Raw genomic sequence first — 8,022 nt, forward strand, 5'->3', positions numbered from 1 at the left:
TACCTTGCGAGCTCGCTGTGATGCTGCTTGCCGATCTTGCCATCTTGAAAGGTTGCTGGGTCAATGGCCAATTTTGTGTATGATTCATCTAGGCTCAAGAGTAGAATGTTAGACATGGTTCCAAAGGTGCAACAGCCCCCTTCTATCCAAAACTAACCTATGCTAGCTCTTGCTGGTCGCTATCTTGTAGGTTCTGCTATCAGCAGCATGTTGGTGGTAAAAAGAATTATCAAGTCGGCCATGCTCAAAAATACCGAATCGTCTTTTCCTAACAAGGGGCGAAGCAACAGATGTGCATGTTTTACAATACCAAACCATCGTAAACTTTATGCTCAGCTTGAACACGAACAACGAGATGGTGGTAAGAGCGTGTACAGCCGTATTTACAAAATCCGGCTCCTCAAACGAATACAGTGACCGTTCACGTCTCAAATTAGCCACTCCACATCCGAGGCTGTCACATTTCAACCCTAGATCCATACAAAACATGCAAAATAAATCCTACGTACTACCCTAGCTGATCTTCGTCGTCGGAGATGTTCACGACGACGGTGCCAGGCGCCGGCTGGACGGGCGGGTAGGAGGGCTTCGGCTCATCCGCCTCCTGCTCAATCTCATCCATGTAGGCGAGCATCTCCGCCTCCTCCGCGGCCTTCATCTCCTGCCGGCGACGACGTCTGGCCTCCGTAGCCGACTCCGACCGAAGGGAGTTGAGGATGGACTGTTGCTTCGTCTGCAGATCCGCATCGCTAGCGACCCCCACATCCTCCTCCTTCGGCTCATCCTCCTCCTCCTCAACCTCCTCGTCCTCGTTCTCCACCTCCTCCTCCTTCGCTTCATCCTCCTCCTCAACCTCCACGCCCTCGTCCTCCACTCCCTCCTCCACTACATCTGGAGGTAGCCCTGCGGCGATCCGGGCTTCACGCCTTGTCCGGATCTGCTCAAGAAGGTTGAGCCGGCGCTCCGGCGTTAGAAATGAGTGGCTCCTCACCCGGCGGAGTGGGGGCATGGCTACTAGGAGGACAGTGGAGTGGAAAGTGGTGGCGGCGTCGCACAAACGAAGGAAAATGTGGATGGTTGGGTGCCGCCGATCGACTTAAATAACCGGGCTAGGCACTATGCGCCCCGCCGGAGCGGCGTGACGCGGCGATATCGGCCCGACGGAGGAGACGAGTTTCGGACCGCCGGGTTTCCAGGCAATTCCACGTGGGACCCCGCCGGCAGTCCGACGTGGCGGGCGTGCCCATATCTGCCCCATATTTGCGCTGGATATGAGAAGTACCGATCAGCTCGGGTGTTTGAGGCCCGTTTGAGACGTCTGTCTAGGTCAGATTTTCGTGACCGGTCAGTGTCGGGGCGGGCCGTCCGGACGTTTGAGGCCGGTTTGAGGTGTGCGGTTGTAGATGCTGTAACCATTTAAAAAATAAATAAATTCCCCAAGCATTGTCTCGATTGTTTTGTGATTACATGTTGAGAATCATCGGATTTGGACATATTAGTGCACATGGGTCTCGCTTGTCCAGAGTGGAGAACGCAAAAAGAAAAAACGAGTTGAACGTAAAGTGGTGATTTAGTCGGATGGGCGTGTCCGAGGCACGTCGCAGAGCATTTTCAGGCGCACGCAAGCCTCTCATCACCCTCCCACCCAGCAAACCACACACCTCACGCCAACCCGATGCACCCGAAGGAGGCACGCATATATCTCGGTGCACGCTTTGGTTAGCTAGCGGTACGGTACAATTTTTTTTAGGGAAGCGGTATGGTAGAACTGGTCTCTCGGCAAGAGGATCTACATCCATTCATGCATCTTCAATGCCGTTCATAAAAAAGGATACCCTAAATATTTTTGGACACTTTTTGTGTCCACGAACAACGCTAGCGGAGCTGGTCATCCAACCTTGTACATCAAATGTCCGTTCTAGATCCAGCAAACATATGCAACTACAACCAAAGTGCGTCGGGTGTCAAATGTTCATAAAATTTGCAAGTTCGGCTGTCCGTGCGAAAAAATCTATTTTTTTGTCTCCCAGACCAGTTGTCCATGCCAAATCGTTCACTGTGGCCAAATCCTCCGAATCAGCTGCCAAGCGCTTCAACATCCCAACATGGTAAACTTCAAAAAAAAAAACATCCCAGCATGATAAGCTTGCACTATCTTCATTACATCAGGATCCAATCTCTTTGGTGTCCTCAGAAGCGGCCGCGAGCTCAACCTTCTTTTCTTTTTTTGATAAATGACGCTTTTATTATCTTAAAATGCAGCATCAAGCCGATAAAAAGCATTTAGAGTATCACCCAGCCTCTGCATAATTAGGATGCACACAGCCAAACATCAAAAATCTGATAAAAAGGAAAAAAAATGACAATTCAACAACAATAGAGTCCTATAGACCGACACTATGCCTATGTCGAAACGGTTGGTGGAACGATCCGGAGATTATGCTGCCATCCATGTTGGGTAAAAATCTCCGTAGCCACCTGCTCCAACCGTGTACACACCGCCTTGAATAACGGTTGGTACTCCGCATGTTGTAGCATAGACCACATACGAAGCGAGTGCGTACAACGAAAGATAACCTGCAGAGGAGAAACATTTTTGACATTAAAAACCAAATCGTTTCTACATAGCCAAGCGACCATAGTAAGGTATACACTCCCACCCTTATTAGTGTTTTGAACCTATTTGAAATATCGTCCAACCAATGACCAAAAATATTGGCAACACTTATGGGCGGATACAAATTTGACGCTATTTGGATGACTAACCACGTAGAACGCGCAAACTTGCATTGAAAAAAGAGGTGTTTGATTGTCTCGTCATGAGTACAAAAACAACACTTCTTACTTCCTGGCCGGTTGCGTCGTGCGAGGTTGTCTTTGGTTAGCACAACACCTCTACGAAGATACCACATAAATATTTTATTTTTTAGTGGAATCTTTGTCTTCCTGATTTTCTTGTAATTGCTCACTGATACCTCAGAATGCATGAGCGCATGATACATAGGTCCACCGTGAAAGACCCCGATGTAGTAAGGTCCCAGCGAAACACATCACAGCCTCGCATCATGTTAATCAGATCCAGATGGGATAAGAGATTATGCCATTGACATAAGTCGGGCGCCAACCAAATCCCGCCTGAACGAAATATTCGGCGGGGATGAGCTAAGCACCCGCGCAATAGTATTGTTCTTATCGCAATCAATGTTGTACAAAGCTGGATACTGTTCTCGGAGACTGGCATTGCCTAGCCAGATGCCTTCCCAGAAACGAATCTCCGACCCATCCTTTATCGCGAAAGACCCAAAGCGAAATAGTTGTTTCTTTGCTGCATTAGGCTGGCCCAAAAGTGTGAGTCGCCAGGTTTCCAATATGCCGGAGACACCGCCTTTTGGCCTAGGTACTTGTTGGGTAGCATGGTTTGCCAAATACCATCCTCCGTAAGAAGTTTGAACAACCATTTACTAAGTAGGGCCTCATTCTTGACCTGCAGGTCATGAATTCCAAGGCCACCTTGGTCTTTCAACCTTCTTTTCTTGGAGCTTTATAAACTTTTCTTGCACCACGATGAACTTGTCAAACCTCTCGGACTTCTTTTACTCTTTCACGTCATTGTGCTTGACGCATGTCTCCTCCTTCACCATGATGTCTTCGAACCTCTCCGTCATCTTGGCCGCCGCACTTTCTCAATTGTTCTTATCCTCCTCCCATTTCCTCCCCCGGTTCCTAGCCATTGTACGTTGCTGGTTAAAATTCAGCATGTTCTCAACAAAAATAAAGATTGCTTTCGAACACCACAAGACCTTCCATCGTGGCGAGATTATGACCATCATATCAACTTATTGCCAGGTGTGCATGCAATGTCAGTGAAGCCTTATCGCTACACTCTGCAGCAGAAAGATGAAATTAAGAAACAAGTACGAGCAATGCAGAACAAGGGATCATTCAATGCAGTCACAACCCATTTGATTCGCCTGCTGTTTTTTTAACACCGTACAGACGCATACACTCATACATACGTACATACAGTCACCTCTATGAATGCACGCATGCACACCCTACCCCTATGCACACCTTCAAGAGACTAAGTCGGCACATCATCTTGAGATTGACGAAGTTACATAGATGCCTTCATAGTTGACAGAACGTTTCCTTCCACTGAACACACATCCCCGAAAAGCCTGAAATAAATCCAGAAAATGCGAGCACCGATGTCAAGTCTAAGACTTAAACCCTGATACCACTGTCCTCCTAACCATCCAATCACCGATTGGTTCACACTTTGCTTGTGCTGTTGATGCACAAGAAAATGGCACATGTCGATTTTGCGTCGACCACGGGCAATTGGATGCAGTGACAGTGAAGACAAATTTTCCATGCTGATTGTTACCGAACTGCTGGGCAAATTGGACGGCCCAACATTTTGAACCAAGTTAGATTTGTGCTCGGGGTACCATGACCGTGATACAAATTGCTGCAGCAGATGAACCAAAGCCAGCATTCCACACTCACCACGGACACTTCAAATTTAGGGTCTTTTACATCTGTATCCCTAACTCGAACCCACTACTCACATTTGCCCCTAATTCGCAAGCCTGCTCAAAAATACCCCTCCGCCGTCATGTTCCCTTATAGAATTGCCCTTCCGTGCTGTTTCCGTCTAGTCAAGACTGTTTGACTGGTAAGCAGCCGTTTCATTGACATTTTTGCCCCTCCGTCCTTACACCTGGGCCCAGGTCAGCAGTTCACTCTCTCTCCCTCTCATTCTCTCGCCCGAGCAGCACACTCTCTCTTTCTCCCCCAAATCGCCTCCCACTGTAACCCTAACCCTAGCTTGCTCGATCCAACTCGCAAGGCTCGATCTCCTGATGGCAGCCACGGTGGAACTTCAGATTTGACTCTACGCTGCACTCTACTACGGCGGCAGCGGTGGCGGATGGATGTGGATAGCAGTTGTGGCGGCAGCGGCGGCGAACGAGGGAGCACACCGCAGCCACAGAAGCATGCTTCAGCGGGGTAAGTTTCTCTTCTAATCTGGCGGAGTCTCATGCCATTTTTAGTTCGATTTGGGATTTGTTGACCTAGTTCATAGTGCGTGCTCATGGCGTTGGGATCTATCTCTGTTTTCCATGGTCATCGTAGGATCGACCCCGATAGAGCAGTTGGGATGGAATGTAGAATGGAAACCACACTTCTAGCTAGAGCTGGCACAAAAGAAACCAATATAGGATTCTCTTTTCCTTTTGTTGCTGACAATCAATGGACTTTTAATCAGTTTAGATCTGCCATATGTGCTCAATATCCATGGGGTATATATGATGCAGTGGAATTCAGGTACCGGGACATTAACAAAACAGCTTGGGTCCCTGTCCAGTGTGATGATGAGCTTGGTATCATGTTTGCAATACATGATTCTTTCCCTGCTAAACTAGAAATCAGTGTCATACAAAGGAAGAGAGGAGAGCCAGAGAGCAGAGGAACAAGATCTCAGTCTAGGTCTAGAGATAAAGGTAGGCCCAGCCAATCAAGGGGCAGGAAAAGAACAACTCATAGTAGAGGCAGCATCAGTTCCATGCAGGCACCAGGAACACCTACTGTAGAAGTTCCTAAGAATGCAGGCCCCTCTCATAGTAGAGATTCAGTTGACCCCTATACTGAAGAGGGACTACCAGATGATTGGCCAAGTGATGATGAGGATGAAAAGTTGTTTCCACAGTTTGTAACAAGGAAGAAGGGTAAGGACAAAGATGATGAGGGGGAAGATTATGTTCCACCCCCTGAAGGCATGTTTGCTAAGGCAGGTGAAGATGAGAAGGAGGAGCACAGGGACATGGTATACTCTGAAACATCTGATGAGGAAAGACCAGATGTGCAATACAATAGAGATGATCCTTCTTTGGCACAGGGAACAATATTTTCCAGTGCTTTAGACTGTAGAAATGCTCTTGCAACCTTCTCAATAAAGACTCAAAGTGAATTTGTGATAGACAAGCATGACAGTACTAGGTTGACAGTGCATTGTGCTTATAAGAGGTGTCAATGGAGGATGCATGCCTCCTTAATGAGACATAGCACACTGTTTCAGGTATCAAATATAGCAACTAACATTGCATTTGTAGTTAGCAGCATTGATACTGTATTTTGTTTGTTTGTTGCAGCACATAGGTTCTAACATGTGTCAGAACTTTCATGAATGCAGGTTAAGGTGAACAAAACTGCACATACATGTCCCAGTGTGAACATGAGAAACAGATTGAAGTCAGCTAAGAGTAGATGGGTTGCTGATGCTGTGAAGACCTGGGTTTTAGAGGATTCATAAGTGGGACCAACAGAATTGCAGAAAAATTTGAAGAAGAAGTATGGCCTGGCAGTTCCATATATGAGAGTATTCTATGGGAAGCAAATGGCACTTGACAATATCTATGGTAAGTGGGTTGACTCTTTCCAGTTACTGTATACCTTCAAGGCAGAAGTGGAGAAAGAATCTCCCGGTAGTGTAGTTACCATTGATAAACACACTGTGCAGTACAAACTAAATGGGAAGAGTAGACAAAAAGAGTGCTTTAGAAGAGTATTTGTTTCTTTCAAAGCATGTTGGCAAGGTTTTTTGAATGGATGTAGGCCTTATCTTGCAGTAGATGCCACTGCATTAAGTGGCAGATTTAGAGGGCAACTAGTTAGTGCATGTGCTGTGGATGCTTGTAATTGGATCTTCCCAGTTGCATATGGAGTTCTAGAGGGTGAAAACATAGAGAGTTGGACTTGGTTTTTTCAGAACTTAAGAGAGCTTATAGGACACCCACCAGGTCTTGTTATCCACACTGATGCATGCAAAGGCCCGGAGACTGCAGTGGAAGATGTGTTCCAAGGTGTGGAGCACAAAGAATGCATGAGGCATTTGGCTGCAAATTTCACAAAAAAGTTTAGAGGAAAATTCTTTGATGAAAATTTATGGCCCTGCTCATTAACATACAACATAAAGAAACACAACTACCATCTTAGGCAGTTGCACAGTAAGGCTGGTGTGAAGGAGTACTTAGAGGAGCATCATAGCAAGCTATGGGCAAGGTCACTATTCAATGAAGTATGTAAAGTAGATTATGTTAATAACAATCTAGCCGAGTCCTTTAATTCAAAGATTAAAAAAATGGAAGGGTGTACACATTGTGGACTTGCTAGACAAAATAAGACAATTTATAATGGAGAAGTTTGATCTCAGACAGCAGATTGCAACTGCTACATTCATTGGCCACATCATAATCCCCAAAGTCATGAAAATGCTTCATGCAAAATCTAAGGACCTTGATATGGAGATAGTGAAGAGAAGCACATATGAGGCAGAGATCACAGCAGTTGACAAGGAAAAGAGAGAGTGGAGATATCCAGTAAATTTGGCCACTGGGACTTGCAGTTATAGAAAGTGGAAGTTAACTGGACAACCTTGCATACATGCTTTGTATTTTATTACTTCAATGAGAGGCCCAGTAAGTGAGATTGATCAGTATGTACATGAGTACTTTTCTGTTGCTAGATTCAATGCTACTTATGCTGAAAATTTGCCTGCAATGGAGGGCAAACAACAGTGGGATGTGGTGGACCCTGGGTTTAAATTGTCTGCTCCATTGCAAAACAGGGCCCCTGGTAGACCTAGGAAGACAAGAATTAGGGCAAAATCTGAGGGAAAAGGACTTGGAGGAAGGAGAAAGAAATGTGGCAGGTGTGGAAGGCTTGGCCATCGTGGCACTCACTACAAGGAATCCATTGACCCAACTTCTGGGGAAGAAGAGCATTGGGGGGCTGAAAATGCAACAGATGATCATTTAGATGCTGAAACAGATGCTGAAAATGCTACTGAGGTTGAAACAGATGCTGAAAATGCTACAGAGGTTGAACCTGATGCTGAAAATGCTGTAGAGGTTGAACCTGATGCTGCAATTGCTACAGATGCACCAACAGTGTCATCTGCTGTAAGGTGCAGCTGCTACAGATGTTCCCATTTCAATTTTTGCTTCATTTGATGTTCTC

Source organism: Triticum dicoccoides, chromosome 7A (genome assembly GCF_002162155.2).
Source record: "Triticum dicoccoides isolate Atlit2015 ecotype Zavitan chromosome 7A, WEW_v2.0, whole genome shotgun sequence".
In the NCBI taxonomy this organism is placed as follows: Eukaryota; Viridiplantae; Streptophyta; class Magnoliopsida; order Poales; family Poaceae; genus Triticum; species Triticum dicoccoides.